General features: G+C 36.7%; 1 protein-coding gene across 2 annotated transcripts in view; it reads left to right on the top strand.

The window, feature by feature from the left end:
• The first annotated feature begins 484 nt into the window (after positions 1-484).
• TANK (TRAF family member associated NFKB activator) overlaps positions 485-17054 on the top strand; it is a 107306-nt gene continuing 90736 nt past the window's right edge. For both annotated transcript variants that reach the window (XM_033231309.1, XM_033231312.1), the window contains exon 1: positions 485-646. The gene's annotated coding sequence lies outside the window, so the exon portion shown is untranslated. The remainder of the gene's footprint in view (positions 647-17054) is intronic.

The raw sequence follows: 17054 nt of genomic DNA, 5'->3' as shown, positions 1-17054 counted from the left end.
AAAAGCTGTCTTAAGAGCCTTGTTTGCTTCATCTCTCTTCTGAGTACCTAAGCTCAGGCTCTGCAACTGAGCTTAAACCTTATTACTACAAAGCTTCTTCCAAGTGACTTCTGTAGGCCATAAAGACAACTATAATCAAATTTGGTTTTTACCTCCTGTTTATAAATATGCTTCTTAGGTCAAAAAGCCACTTATCAAATAAACTGAACTTTTAAATTTTCTTACATAAAACGCTTAATCCAAAAATATTTTTGTATTTACAATTCCTGGGTTTTTGTTGTTGTTGTTGTTGTTGTTGTTGTTGCTGCTGCTGCTGCTGCTGTTAAAATGCCTTAACTATTCACACAAAGTATCTTTGCTTCAAAAGGAAGTCAGAACTACAGTCACGAGTGGTTTACAGAATATTTTCTGATAGTCTTTGCTTCATTTCAGTATCGTGCCATGATTGGCTGTTGCTAGCTACAAATAAGGAAGTCTTCAAGTTGGGGGATTTCTCAGTGGAAGTTCCCACTTCAACAGAAGGGAGAGCTCTGGACAGTTTGAGCAGCATTGATAGAGCCTGTGGAAAACACTTTCCGACTGTGCAACTGTTTACATCTTTACAGAGGAATATTCTACAAAGGAAGACTTGTAACCTGGAGAAGAGGTAATCTAATTTCAATAGTTCCTACTGATTCTCAACCTAGCAAGGTGGTCTGGATGTCTTAAACTGAAGTGTTGCAGATATGTTACCCTCTTTCTCTTGCTATGTGAGTAATTTATGACATGATTCAATAATGCCTTTGTAGTCAATATCATAGTTAGAAATTTGGCCTTCAAAAAATGGCTGGATGTGGTGGGTCATGCCTATAATCCTAGCACTTTGGGAGGCCGAAGTGGGAGGATCACTTGAGCCCAGGAGCTTGAGACCAGCCTGGGCAACATAGTGAGACCCCATCTCTATTTAATTAATAAATAAATAGGGTCCCTAGCCAAGACCAAGGTAAATTTTTTTAAAATTTTCAATTTCTTTCTAACTTTTAAGATAGAATTTATGTCTCTACCTGAATGATATTTTTTTAAGTTTATATCTGGAATGAGAGCTTTCTCCAATGAATGATTTTTATAACATAATGTTGATATTTATGCTGAAAGATATTTGGCTTAAGTTGTTCATAACTTACTAGGCTGAAAAGTGTTAAAGTAAAAGTATATTCATACTTTTTTGGTTATCTTTTTAAAAATCGATCCTGGCCTGATCCAGTGTGTCTATTCAAACATTAACTCAAGGCTGGGCGTGGTGGTTCACTCCTGTAATCCCAGCACTTTGGGAGGCTGAGGCCAGCAGATCACCTGAGGTCAGGAGTTGGAGACCAGCCTGGCCAACATGATGAAACCCCGTCTCTACTGAAAATACAAAAATTGGCCGGGCGTGGTGGTGCATGCCTGTAATCCCAGCCACTCAGGAGGCTAAGCCAGGAGAATCACTTGAACCCAGGAGGCAGAGGTTGCAGTGAGCTAAGACGGTGCCATTGCCTAGGCAACAAGGGCAAAACTCCATCTGAAAATAAATAATAATAATAATTAACTCAAGTTTAGTATTTTTTCTCATCTCATAAAAAGCACATGATAGTGAATATTTCATTACACTAAAGTATTAATCTTATAGACAGTGCTGCATCTCCTTGGACCATTTAAACTTACACAGTTATAGTAATCTAGTCTTATTCTATTACCAATTAGCCCTTATATTTTCACAACCAAAAATGAATATTAAATACCATGTAATATTTCATAAAGTTATTTTCTTAAGAATAATCATAGGAAAAATGACAGCTCAAAAAGATTAAAAGTCAAGAATTATTATCACTATTGTTAAATTATTATAATAGCTGTGATATTCAAGCTTGTAAGTGGCAGAACCAGGGCTTAACTATAAATTCATATCACCTCTTTATCCATGGCTTTCTGTTACTACTGGTCTACCTTCTTATAATATTAAAATAATATTTGAGAGATGTCATATCCCAAAACATGGAGACTCTTATGATAGAAAATGGAAGATGACTTGGCCATGTTCACACTGCAACCAAGTCATTTTTAGAAACCAAGTCATTTTCTTCTCACTCACCCACTCCCATATCCTCACTCCCTTCAGGATACACTTCCACGTGCACACAGCTAGGGAGCACTAGTGTGCCTCCAAGCAGTTAGCTTCAGAGCCAGAAGAAGATGTGGGGTTGTATACCCAGTCTAACCTGTCTGAGGTTCTGCCCGGCAGCCAACTGGGGCTCTACAGCAATGTCTAGTTACTTCTTTCAAACACTTATGGCATTGAGTCATAGAGATAACTAACTAGATGATTAAAAATAAATAAAGCTCCCCTGAAAAAGTTCTGATTAGAATTTCATGAAACTTATGCACTAATTTGAGTAAAGTGATCATCCTTATAGCATAGAAACTTCCTGCCTGAATGTTCTAATAATGTGTCTCTAATGTATTAAGGCCTCAGTAGAATACATTTATCATTAAATGTATTCCAGTATATTTTGTTTTGTCTTCTTGTGTGTGTAGTAAAGGTACTTGATAAGGATATTCTTTCCACTATATTTTCTAACTAATTATTGCTGGCTTCTTAATTTCACAATTTTATCTTTCATCTAGCAATTTTATTGATCCCTCATTTTTCCTAAATTACTTTAGGTAACTCACATGTGATGCCTGGACAGAAAAAAATACAATCATGTATTATCCTTTTTTTTCCTCACCACATTGGCCAGAATTTCTGGAACAGTGTTTAATAACAGAGAAGAGAGCAGTCAACCTTGTCTTGTTTCTGATCTCAGTGGGAATTTCCCTAGTGGTTAACATTAAGAATGAGGTTGGCTGTTGGTTTGAGATAAGTACATTTATCATAAAAACCAAATAATTGCCAAGTACCTTGTTTACTAAAGGCTTACTTAAATAAAAACAAAATGGAGACTTCATGTTAAACTATACTCAATGTTTTTTTGGTATTATTAGAGACAACTGTATGGTTTTTCTACTTCAAACTGTGTAGTAGTCTGCTGTTACACAAGACAGTCATTGCATTTTTAAAAACTCCATGTCATCAAAAATCATGATATTAAAATGATTGTTTTGGTAATAAAGGTAGATTTATAGTTATAAGCTATGTTTTGTTGTTGCTCCAATTAAAATAATAAATTGGTAGTTCAAAATAAACCAACCAAACCTACACATTTCCTCTTTTTCTCTTCAATCCACATGCTTAGACACCTCTTCTCTATTATTTTGGCTTCACAATTCTGTTCACAACTCAAACTAACAGAAGAAGAATGAAAACAATGTGACATAAGCCAAGGAACGCTATCCAGGCAGAGCAACCAAATAAACAAAGCAGCTGTTCCTATGCTTTGTGCAAAAAGCCTTCTTCCTATTATGACAGTGCTAGCTGCAGACCACAATTCAGTTACAACTGTGGTAAGCAAAATGTGTGTCCAAATTGATTAATTTTATATCCAACTTATATTAAGAAAATGTATGCTAAAGAGAAATGTTTGAAATTTGCTGAGAATTTTTAATATTCATATTCACAACTAGAAGTTTAGTGTGCATTTTTGTTTTTATAATCATAAGTCTGTAAAAATTAGTCTGTATTTTTATTTTCTAGAACACATCACTGATAGGTTTCAGTATTAAACTGAGACTAGTTTAATAAAGTAAAATGATAAAAATACCAAAATGTTCCAGGTTCTAAAGAAAATTCAATAGGAGTTATCTGTTCCTTGAAATGTTTAAAGAAGAAATCCATAATACTGTTGGGCCTTGGCATCCCCTTTTGAAAATAATTCTTTAAATGCTATTACAATGTCTTCTATTGTTATTGATCTATTTGGGGTTTATGCTATTTTTCATGCAGCTTAGTTTATTTGCTTTTGCTTAGCAATGATTCTTTTTAAAAATTTTTCAAATATATTGGCATACATGGTATCATCTTGAACTTTTTAAAATCATATCCGTAACTATGTGGATAACCCTTTTTCATGATGCATTTTGTCCATTTGTTTTCTGTCTCTTTTTTTTTCTGATTGGCTGTCACAGAACTAATCTCTTGGATCTATTCCTTCTATAGTTAGCTCTTCGTAAAATTGTTTTTGCTTTATCTTTATTAATATGTTCTCAATGCCTTTTTTAGACTATTTTACTTTTCTCTTTTCTAAGTTTGTGAGTTGAATTCTTAGTTAATTTATTGTTATTCTTTCTTCTTTTATAATGAAAATATTTAAGGCTAGGAGTTTTTTAGTACTATTTTAACATCTTACAACTTTTGATATATTGCTTTCACATTTCACTGTCTTACAGTTTTTAATTGAAGTTTTATTTCCTCTTTGATCAGATTTATTTAGGATAGTGAAGGGTTTTTTTAGTGAATAGTCTTTTTAAAACCATTTTAGATTTAGAGAAAATTTGAGTGAACACTACAGATAATTCACATATACCACCCTTTCTACCCCCACCACTCACAGCATCCCCTATTATTAACAACTTGCATTAGTATGGTACATTTGTTACAATTTATGAACCAATATGGGTACATTATTATTAACTCAAGTCCATAGTTTATTCAGGTTTTCTTATTTTTTCCCTTTTTAAAACTGAGGTGAAATTCATATAACACAAAACTAATCATTTTTAAATGAACAATTCAGTGGCATTCAGTACACTGACAATGTTATGTAACCACCACCTCTATTTAGTTTCAAAACATTTTTACCACCCCAAAAGGAAACAGTGTACTATTAAGCAATTGTTCACATTTCTCACTCCCCTCAGCCCCTGGCAACCACAAATCCACATTTTGTCTCTGGATGTATCTATTCTGAATATTTCATATAAGTGAAACCAGACAGTGTGACTTTCTTTTTTTTACTATTATTTTACTTTAAGTTCTGGGATACAAGTGCAGAACGTGTAGGTTTGTTACATATGTATACATGTGCCCTGATGGTTTGTTGCACCTATCAACCTGTCATCTAGGTTTTAAGCCCCACATGCATTAGCTATTTATCCCTCCTTCCTCTCGCCCCTCAACCCTGACTAGCCCCAGTGTATGTTGTTCCCCTCCCTGTGTCCATGTGTTCTCATTGTTCACCTCACACTCATGAGTGAGAACATGTGATGTTTGGTTTTCTGTTCTTGTGTTAATTTGTTGAGGATGATGGCTTTGAGCTTCATCCATGTCCCTGCAAAGAACATGATCTCATTCTTTTTATGGCTGCATAGTATTCCAGGTATATATGTACCACATTTTCTTTATTCTGTCTATCACTGATGGGCATTTGGATTGGTTCCATGTCTTTGCTATTGTAAATAGTGCTGCACTAAACATATGTGTGCATGTGTCTTTATAGTAGAATGATGTATATTCCTTTGGCTATATACCCATTAATAGGATTGCTGGATCAAATGGTATTTCTCGTTCTAGATCCTTGAGGAATCACCACACTCTCTTCCACAATAGTTGAACTAATTTACATTTCCACCAACAGTGTAAAAACGTTCCTATTTCTCCAAAGCCTCATCAGCATCTATTGTTTCTTGTTTTTAATAATCGCCTTTCCGACTGGCATGAGATGGTATCTCATTTTGGTTTTGATTTGCATTTCTCTAATGATCAATGATGTTGAGCTTTTTTCCTGTGTTTGTTGGTTGCATAAATGTCTTCTTTTGAGAAGTGTCTGTTCATATCCTTTGCCCACTCTTTGATAGGGTTTTTTTTTCTTGTAAATTTGTTTAAGTTCCTTGTAGATTCTGGATATTATACCTTTTTCAGATGGGTAGATTGCAAAAATTTTCTTCCATTCTGTAGGTTGATGCTCACTCTAATGATAGTTTCTTTTGCTGTGCAGAAACTCTTTAGTTTAATTAGATCCCATTTGTCAATTTCGGCTTTTGTTGCAGTTGCTTTTGGCATTTTCATCGTGAAGTCTTTGCCCATGCCTATGTCCTGAATGGTCTTACCTAGGTTTTCTTCCAGGGATTTTATGGTTTTAGGTCTTATGTTTAAGTCTTTAATCCATCTTTAGTTAATTTTTGTATAAAGTGTAAGGAAGGGGTCCAGTTTCAGTTTTCTGCATATGGCTAGCAACTTTTCCCGACACCATTTATTAAATGGGAAATCCTTTCCCCATTGTTTGTTTTTGTCCAGTTTGTCAAAGATCAGATGGTTGTAAATGTGTGGTGATATTTCTGAGGTCTCTGTTCTGCTCCATCGGTCTATATGTCTGTTTTTGTACCAGTACCATGCTGTTTTGGTTACTGTAGCCTTATAGTATATTTTGAAGTCAGGTAACATGATGCCTCCAGCTTTGTTCTTTTTGCTTAGGGTTGTCTTGGCTATATGGGCTCTTTTGGGGTTTTAATATGAAATATAAAGTAGTTTTTTCTAATTCTGTGAAAAATGTCAGTGGTAGTTTGATGGAAATAGCATTGAATCTATAAATTACTTTAGGCAGTATGGCCATTTTCTTGATGTTGATTCTTCCTATCCATGAGCATGGAATGTTTTTCCATTTGTTTGTATCCTCTCTTATTTCCTTGAGCAGTAGTTTGTAGTTCTCTTTGAAGAGGTCCTTCATGTCTCTGGTTAACTGTATTCCTAGGTATTTTATTCTCTTTGTAGCAGTTGTGAATGAGAGTTCATTCATGATTTTGCTCTCTGTTTGTCTATTATTGGTGTATAGGAATGCTTGTGATTTTTGCACACTGATTTTGTATCCTGAGACTTTGCTGAAGTTGCTTATTAGCTTATGGAGTTTGGGGGCTGAGATTATGGGGTTTTCTAAATATAGACTCATATCATCTGTAAACAGAGACAATTTGATTTCTTCTCTTCCTATTTGAATATGCTTTATTTCTTTCTCTTGTCTGATTGCCCTGGCCAGAACTTCAAATACTATGTTGAATAGGAGTGGTGAGAGAGGGCATCCTTGTCTTGTGATGGTTTTCAAAGGAAATGCTTACAGCTTTTGCCCATTTCGCATGACATTGGCTGTGGGTTTGTCATAAATAGCTCTTATTATTTTGAGCTATGTTCCATCAATGCCCAGTTTCTTGAGAGTTTTTAACATGAAGGGATGTTGAATTTTATTGAAGGTCTATTCTGCTTCATTTGAGATAATCACACGGTTTTTGTCATTGGTTCTATTTATGCGATGGATTACATTTATTGATTTGTGTATGTTGAACCAACTCTGTGTCCCAGGGATGAAGCCGATTTGATCTTGGTGGATAAGCTTTTTGATGTGCTGTTGGATTCGGTTTTCCAGTACTTTATTGAGGATTTTTGCATTAATGTTCATCAGAGACATTGGCCTGAAGTTTCTTTTTTTGTTGTGTCTCTGCCAGGTTTTGGTATCAGTATGATGCTGGCCTCATAAAATGAGTTAGGGAGGAGTCCCTCCTTTTCAATTGTTTGAATAGTTTCAGAAGGAATGGTACAAGCTCCTCTTCGTACCTCTGGTAGAATTCATCCATGAATCCATCTGGTCCTGGGCTTTTTTTGGTTGGTAGGGTATTAATTACGGCCCCAATTTCAGAACTTGTTATTGGTCTATTCAAGTATCAACTTCTTTCTGGTTTAGTCTTGGGAGGGTGTATGTGTCCAGGAATTTATCCATTTCTTCTAGATTTTCTAGCTTATTTGCATAGAGGTATTTATAGTATTTGCTGATAGTAGTTTGCATTTCTGTGAGGTCAGAGGTGATATTCCCTTTATCTATTTTTATTGTGTCTATTTGAGTCTTCTCTCATTTCTTTTTTATTAGTCTAGCTAGCCATCTATTTTGTTAATTTTTTCAAAAAACCAGCTCCTGGATTCATTGAGTTTTTGAAACGTTTTTTGGTGTCTCTATCTTCTTCAGTTCTGCTCTGAACTTAGTTATTTCTTGTCTTCTCCTAGGTTTTGGATTTGTTTGCTCTTGCTTCTCTAGCTTTTTTAATTGTGATGTTAGGGTGTCAATTTGAGTTCTAGCTTTCTAATGTGGGCATTTAGTGCTATAAACTTCCCTCTTAACACTGCTTTAGCTGTGTCCCAGAGATTCTGGGACATCTCATTGTTCTCATTGGTTTCAAATAACTTCTTGATTTCTGCCTTAATTTCATTATTTACCTAGGAGTCATTCAGGAGCATGTTGTTCAATGTCCATGTAGTTGTGTGATTTTGAGTGAGTTTCTTAATCCTGATTTCTAATTTGATTGCACTCTGGTCTGAGAGACTGTTATAATTTCAGTTCTTTTGCATTTGCTGAGGAATATTTTACTTCCAATTATGTGGTCTATTTTAGAATAAGTGCCATGTGGCACTAAGAAGAATGTCTATTCTGTTGATTTGGGGTGGAGAGTTTTGTACATGTCTGTTAGATCCATTTGATCCAGAGCTGAGTTCAAATCCTGAATATCCTTGTTAATTTTCTGTCTCGTTGATCTAATATTGACAGTGTGGTATTAAAGTCTCCCAGTATTATTGTGTGGAAGTCTAAGTCTCTTTGCAGGTGTCCAAGAACTTGTTTTATGAATCTGGTTGCTCCTGTATCAATTTTTGGTCTCATTGATCTGTCTAATATTGACAGTGGGGTGTTAAAGTGTCCCACTATTATTGTGTGGGAGTCTAAATCTCTTTGTAGGTCTCTAAGAACTTGCTTTATGAATCTGGATGCTTCTGTATTAGGTGCATATATATTTAGGACAGGTAGCTCTTCTTGTTGCATTGATCCCTTTACCATTATGCAATGCCCTTCTTTGTCTTTTTTGATCTTTGTTGGTTTAATTTCTGTTTTGTTAGGGACTAGGATTGCAACCCCTGCTTCTTCTTCTTCTTCTTTTTTTTCTTTCCATTTGCTTGGTAAATATTCCTCCATCCCTTTATTTTGAGCCTATGTGTGTCTTCGCATGTGAGATAGGTCTCCCTAATATAGCACAGTGATGAGTCTTGACTCTTTATCCAATTTGCCAGTCTGTGTCTTTTAATTGGGGCATTTAGCCCATTTACATCTAAGGTTAATAATGTTATATGTGAATTTGATCCTGTCATCATGATGCTATCTGGTTATTTTGCACACTAAGTGATGCAGTTTTTTCATAGTGTCATTGGTCTTGGTTGATGTTTATATTTTGGTGTGTTTTTGCAGTGGCTGATACCAGTTTTTCCTTTCCATAGTTGGTACTTCCTTCAGGAGCTCTTGCAAGACAGGCCAGGTAGTGATGAAATCCCTCAGCATTTGATGGTCTGGAAAGGATTTTATTTCTCCTTCTCTTATAAAGTTTAGTTTGGCTGGATATGAAACTTTGGGCTGAAAATTATTTTCTTTAAAATATTGGCCCCCACTCTCTTCTGGCTTATAGAGTTTCTGCTGAGAGGTCCACTGTTAGTCTGATGGGCTTCCTTTTGTAGGTTACCTGGCCTTACTCCCCGGCTGCCCTTAACATTTTTTTCCTTCATTTTAACCTTGGAGAATCTGATGATTGTGTCTTGGAGTTGATCTTCTAGTGGAGTATCTTAGTGGTGTTCTCTGTATTTCCTGAATTTGAATGTTGGCCTGTCTTGCTAGGTTGGGGAAGTTCTCCTGGATAATATCCTGAAGTGTGTTTTCCAACTTGGTTCCATTCTCCCTATCTTTCTCGGGTACCCCAATCAATCATAGGTTAGGTCTTTTTACATAGTCCCATATTTCTCAGAGGTTTTGTTCGTTCCTTTTCATTCTTTGTTCTCTAATCGTGTCTTCATGCCTGATTTCAGCAAGATGATCTTCAAACTCTGATATCCTTTGTTCTGCTTGGTCGACTCAGCTATTGATACTTGTGTATGCTTCACAAAGTTTCATGGTGTGTTTTTCAGCTCCATCAGGTAATTTATATTCCTCTCTAAACTGGTTATTCTATTTAGCAGCTCCTATAGCCTTTTATCAAGGTTCTTAGCTTCTTTGCATTGGGTTAGAACATGCTCCTTTAGCTCAGTGGAGTTTATTACCCACCTTCTGAAGCCTACTTCTGTCAATTTGTCCATCTCATCCTCTGTCCAGTTCTGTGCCCTTGCTAGAAAGGTGTTGCGATCATTTGGAGGAGAAGAGGCACTCTGACCTTTTGGGTTTTCAGAGTTTTTTTGTTCTTTCTCATCTTCACGAGTTTGTCTAGTTTCGATATTTGAGGCTGCTGACCCTTGGATGGGGTTTTTGTGGGGGATTTTTTTGTTGATGCTGTTGTTGTTGCTGTCTGTTTGTTTGTTTGTTTGTTTTTCTTTCAAAGGTCAAGTCCCTCTTCTGTAGGGCTGCTGCAGTTTGCTGGGGATTCACTACAGGCCTTATTCATCTGGTGTTTGCTCTCGCGCCTGGAGGCGTCGCTTGAGGAGGCTAGCGAACAGAAAAGATGGGTGCCTGCTTCTTCCTCTGGGATCTCTGACTTCGAGGGGCACCAACCCGATGGCAGTAGGAATGCTCCTACATAGGGTGTCTGACAACCCCTATTGGAGGGTCTCACCCAGTTGGGTGGCATGGGGAGCAAGACCTGTTTAATGAAACACTTTGTCCCTTGGTGGAGGGGGTGTGCTTTGCTGGGAAGGGAACCCACTCATCTGGGCTGCCTAGATTCCTCAGAATTAGCAGGAGGAAAGACTAAGTCTGCTGGTCCATGGAGACTGCAGCCACCCCTCCCGCTAGGGGCTCAGCCCCAGGGGGATCAGAGTTCTGTCCCTGAATCCCTGGTTGGAGTTGTTGGAGTTCCTGCAGGGAGGCCCCGCCCAGTAAGGAGGGATGGGTCAGGGTCAGGCCTGAAGAGGGTCTGGCCGCAGTTTGCCACAGCTGGTGTGTTGGGGTGTGGGAGATACCGCTTGGGACCAAGCCATCCAGCCTCCCTGGCTCCAGCAGAGGAAAAGTGCAGCCTGGAGCTATAGAGATGGCTGTCGCCCTTCCCCAACCCTGGGAATTTAGTGTGTTAGGTGGCTATCAGTTCCAGTATTGGCTACCATCTCTCCCCCAAGGAGCTCAGACAGCTTAGACAGCAGACAGCTGCAGCTGTGGTGCTGACCGCCCCCTGCCCCCGGGAACTTAGCAGGCTTAAGCAGATTCTAGCTAAGCGGCTGTTGAGAATCTGTGCGACTCCGTGGTTGGGACCCTAGGCCCTGGTGGTGTGGGTTCACTAGTGGCATCTTCTGATCTGTGGGTTGCACAGTTCCATGAAAAAAGCACGGTTTCCCAGGTTGGGTAGCACACTCACTCACTGCCTCCCTTGGCTATGGGCTGGGGGCTTCCCTGCCCCATGTCGCTCTCAGATGGGCCACTGCACCATAATTGTCTTCCTTCCTCTCAGAGGGTCACACCAGCTGCCTGGTCAGTTCTGATGACAGAACCTAGATACCTCAGTTGCCAGTGAAGGATTTGCATGCTGTTATAGTTCTTTTTGATGGGAGCCTCCAATCGCTGCTGCTTCTAGTCGGCCATCTTGGCCTCACCTGTGACTTTCCTAAACTGGCATTTTTTACTTAGCACAGTGGTTTTGAGTTTCATCCACGTTGTAGCGTATATCAGTACTTCATTTCTTTTTATGGCTGAATAATATTGTATTATATGTATATACCACAAATTATTTATCCATTCATCTGTTGATGGATAGGGTATTTGGTCTGTCTTCACTTTTGGACTATTGTAAATCATGCTGTTATGAACATGTATTTACATGTATTTGTTTCAGTACCTGTTTTCAGTTCTTTTCAGTATATACCTGGCAGTGGAATTCTGGGGTCATATGGTAATTCTATGTTTAGTATTTTAAGGAACTGGCAAATTATTTTCCATAGTGGTTGAACTATTTTACACTCCACCCAGCAATGTATAAGACTTCCAAATTCTCCACATCCTCCTCCACACTTGTTATTTTCTATTTGGGTTCTTATTACAGTGAATGTGAAGTGGTAATTCATTGTAGTTCTGATTTGCATTTCCCTAAAGACTAATAATGTCAAGCATTTTTTCATGTGTTTGTTGACCGTGTATAGATCCTCTTTAGATAAATGTCTATTCAAGTCAGTTACCCATGTTTTCATTGGTTTGTTTGTCTTTTTGTTGTTGAGTCATAAGAGTTTTTTTTAATATATTCTAGATTCTAGGCCCTTATCAGATATGTGATTTGCTAATATTTTCTCCCTTTCTATAGACTGTCTTTTCAGTGTCTTGACATCTTTCAATGTATAAAAGTTTTAAAAATTTTTTATTAAGTCAAATTTATTTGTTTTCTTGTTTGTTATTTTTGTATCATATCTAAAATCCATTGTCAAATCCAAGGTCATGATGACTTACCCACTTGTGTTTGTCTAAGGGTGCTATTATGGTTTTATCTCTTATATTTAGGGGATTGATCAACTGGGAGTTAATTTTTGTATGTAGTGTGAGGTAGGGGTCCACCTTCTTTCTTTTGCATGTGGTTATCAGTTGTCCCAGCATCATTTGTTGGAGAGACTATTTTTTCTCCATTAAATGGTCTTGGCACCCTTATAAGGGTTTATTTTTGGACTCTCAGTTCTATTCTTTTGGTCCATGTGTGTATTTTTATGCTAGTGCCAGGCTGTTTTGATTACTATAGCTTTGTAGTAAGTGTTGAAAATGGGAAGTGTGAGTCTTCCAACTTTGTTTTTCCTTTGCAATATTCTTCTGGCTACACTTGCAATTTAATATGAATTTGAGAATCAGTTTTTCCATTTCCGAAAAAAAAAAAAAAATAGGCCATTGAAATTTCAGTAGCAATTGCATTGAATCTGGAGCTCAATTTGTAGAGTATTGCCATCTTAATAATATTAAGTCTTCCAATCCATGGACATGGGATGTCTTTCTACTTACTTACGTCTTCTATAATTTCTTTCAGAAATATTTTGTAGTTTTCAGTCTATAACTATTTTATCTCTTTGGTTAAGTTTATTCCTAGGCATTTTATTTTTTTGGATGCCACTGTAAATAGAATTTTCTTAATTTCCTTTGAAGAGGGTTCATTGGCAATGTATAGAAACAACTGATTTTTGAGTGTTTTTATTATACCCTATAACTTTGCTAAATTCATTTATTAGCTCTAGTAGCTTTCTCGTGAATACTTTGGGAGTTTTCATATATCGGATAATATCATCTAAGGATAGAAATAGTTTTACCTCTTCCTTTCCAATTTGGATGACTTTTATTTCTTTTTCTTGTCTAATTGCACTGGCTACTATTTCCTGGACAGTGTTAAATAGCAGTGGTGAAAGAAAGTGTCCTTGTCTTGTTCCTAATCCTAGGCAGAAAGCTTTCAGTATTTCACCATCTGATATGTTGTTACCTGTGGATTTTTCATAAACGCTCTTTATTATGGTAAGGAAGTTCCCTTCTAATCCTAGTTTTCTGAGGAATCATGAAAGGGTGTTGGTTTTTTTCAAATGCCTTTTTGCATCAGTGGAGATAATCATGCGTTTTTTGTTGTTGTTGTTGTTTTCTTTCTTTCTTTCTTTCTTTCTTTCTTTTTTCATTTTTCTATGATGTGCATTGCCTGGAATGATTTTCTTATGTTGAACCACCCTTGCATTACAGTGATAAATCACACTTGATCATGATGTATAATACACTTAATAGGCTGTTGGATTTATTTTGCTAGTATTTTGTTGAGAATTTTTGCATCTATATTCACAAGGAATATTGGTTTTTAGCTTTCTTTTTTATCACATCTTTGTCTGGCTTTGGTATAAAGGCAATGCTAGCCCCATAGAATGAGTTAGTAAGTATCCTTTCCACCCCTGTTTTTTATCTAGCGGTTTGAGAATTTGGTGTTATTGAAGTGCATGGTAGAATTCACCAGTGAAGCCATCTGGTCCTGATGGCTTCTTAGTGGGGAGATTTTTGGTTATTGATTCAATCTCTGTATTATTAGAAGTCTGTTCAGATTTCCTATTTCCTCTTTACTTAGATTTACTAGTTTGTGTGTTTTTAGGAATCTGTGCAGTTCATCTAGGTTATCTAATTTGTTGATCTACAACTGTTCCATAACCTAATATTTATAATACTTTGTATTTCTATTTGGTTGTCGCTAATGTCCTCACTTTCATTTTTGATTTTAGTTATTTATTTCTTCTTCCTCTTTTTCTAATCCATTTAGATAAAGTTTTGTCAATTTTATTGATCTTTTCCAAGAACCAACTTTTAGTTTCATTGATTATCTCGACTGTGTTTCTCTTCTCTATTTCATTTATCTCTGCTCTAATCTTAAATTTCATCCTTGCTAGCTTTAGATTTAGTTTGTTCTTCCTTTTCCAGTTCCTTGAGGCATAAAAGTTAAATTATTCATTTCAAATCTTCCTTTTTTCTTGTTTTTTAGATGGAGTCTCACTCCAATCTCTGCCTCTCAGGTTCGAGCAATTCTCCTGCCTCAGCCTCCCAAACAGTCAGGATAACAGGCACATGCATACCACCACACCCAGCTAATTTTTGTATGTTTAGTAGAGCCCAGGTTTCACCATTTTAGCCAGGCTGGTCTCAAACTCCTGACCTCAAGTGATCTGCTTGTCTCGACCTCCCAAAGTCCTGGGATTACAGGCATGAGCCAGCATGCCTGGCTCTCAGATCTTTTTTAATATGAACATTTATGGCTATTACTTTCCCTCTGAGCACTGTTTTCACTGCATCTCGTATATTTTGATACGTTGCAATTTTGTTTCTATTCTTCTCCAAGTAAATCTAATTTTCCTATGATTTATCCTTGTGACTTACTGGTTGTTTAAGAATGTGTTGCTTAATTTGCACATATTTGTAAATTTTTTAGTTTTCCTTGTATTAACTTCTAGTTTCATTCCATTTTGGTTGGAGAAGATACTTTGTATGATTTCAATCTTTTTAGATATATTAAGACTTTTTGTGGCCTAACATTTGGTCTATCCTGGGGAAGATTCCATATCCACTTGAGAAGAATGTATATTCAGCTTTTGTTGGGTGGAATGTATATTCAGCTTTTGTTCTGCTAGGTCTAGTTGGTTTATGCTGTTTTTCAAGTTGTCTATTTTCTTTTGGGTCATCTGTTTTTCTATTTATTATGAAAAGTGGCATAATGTAGTCTCCGGTGACTATTGTAGTACTATTTCTCCCTTCCAGTCTGTCAATGTCTCTTTCATATATTTTTGGGTCCTGTTGTTTGATGGATATATGTGTATAATTGCTATATCTTCTTGATGAATTACCTTTTTGTCAATATATAATATCCTTCTTTGTCTCCTGTAACAGGTTTTTACTTAAAGTCTATTTTCTCTAACATTAGTATAGCCACACAATCTCTCTTGTGGTTACTACTTGCATGAAAAAATATTTTTCCATAATTTCACTTTAATCTCTTGGTCTTTGCATCTAAAGTAAGTCCTTTGCAGATAGCATATGGTTTGATCATTCGATCACGTTGTATTATCCATTCTGCCAAGCTCTGCCTTTTGACTGAAGAGGTTAATACACGTACATTTAAAGTAATCACTGACATGGATGGTCTTACTTCTGCCATTTTGCTATTTGATTTCTGTATGTTCTATACCATTTCTCTGTTTTTCACTTCCTCCAATACTGTCTTATTTTGTATTTAGCTTATTATTAGTGGTATACCATTTTATTCCCTTTTCATTTTCTTTTGTGATTTTTAAAAAATATTTTCTTAGTCATTGCCATGTGAATTACAATTAACAACCTAAATTTATAACAACCTAATTTTAACTGATACCAACTTAGTTTCAGTAACATACAAAAACTCTACTACTTAGCAGCTTAATCACCCCTTACATGTTGTTGTCACAAATTATATATTTATAAGTTGTGTGCCAGATTTATAATTATTTTTAAGCATTTGTCTTTTAAATCATATAGGAAATAAAAAGAGGAGTTACAAACCAAAATACAATTATCCTAGCTTTAATATATTTACCTATGTAGTGGTCTTTACTGAAGTTCTTTATTTCTTTGTATGGCCTCAAATTATCTTCTAGTAGTCATCCTGAAGGACTCCCTTTATCATTTCTGTAGGGTAAGTCTACTAACAACAAGCTCCTTCGGCTTTCCTTTATCTCAAAATGTCTTAATTTTCTTCTTTTTTTTATACTTTAAGTTCTAGGGTACATGTGCACAACGTGCAGGTTTGTTACATATGTATGCATGTGCCATGTTGGTGTGTTGCACCCATTAACTCGTCATTTACATTAGGTATATCTCCTAATGCTATCCCTCCTCCCTCCCCCCACCCCACAATAGGCCCTGCTGTGTGATGTTCCCCTTCCTGTGTCCAAGTGATCTCATTGTTCAATTCCCACCTATGAGTGAGAACATACGGTGTTTGGTTTTTTGTCCTTGTGATAGTTTGCTGAGAATGATGGTTTCCAGCTGCATCCATGTCCCTACAAAGGACACGAACTCATCCTTTTTTATGGCTGCATAGTATTCCATGGTGTATATGTGCCACATTTTCTTAATCCAGTCTGTCAATGATGGACATTTGGGTTGATTCCAAGTCTTTGCTATTGTGAATAGTGCTGCAATAAGCATACATGTGCATGTGTCTTTATAGTAGCATGATTTATAATCCTTTGGATATATACCCAGTAATGGGATGGCTGGGTCAAATGGTATTTCTTGTTCTAGATCCTTGAGGAATCGCCACACTGTTTTCCACAATGGTTGAACTAGTTTACAGTCCCACCAACAGTGTAAGTGTTCCTGTTTCTCCACATCCTCTCAGCACCTGTTGTTTCCTGACTTTTTAATGATTGCCATTCTAACTGGTGTGAGATGGTATCTCATTGTGGTTTTGATTTGCATTTCTCTGATGGCGAGTGATAAACATTTTTTCATGTGTCTGTTGGCTGCATAAATCTCTTCTTTTCAGAAGTGTCTGTTCATAACCTTTGCCCACTTTTTGATGGGGTTGTTTTTTTCTTGTAAATTTGTTTGAGTTCTTTGTAGGTTCTGGATATTAGCCCTTTGTCAGCTGAGTAGATTGCAAAAATTTTCTTCCATTCTGTAGGTTGCCTCCTGTTCACT

This window comes from Trachypithecus francoisi, unplaced genomic scaffold (assembly GCF_009764315.1).
Source record: "Trachypithecus francoisi isolate TF-2019V2 unplaced genomic scaffold, Tfra_2.0 Lachesis_group13, whole genome shotgun sequence".
Lineage (NCBI taxonomy): Eukaryota > Metazoa > Chordata > Mammalia > Primates > Cercopithecidae > Trachypithecus > Trachypithecus francoisi.
The sequence above is the reverse complement of the archived record's forward strand: the minus strand, read 5'-3'. Positions and strand labels throughout refer to the sequence as shown.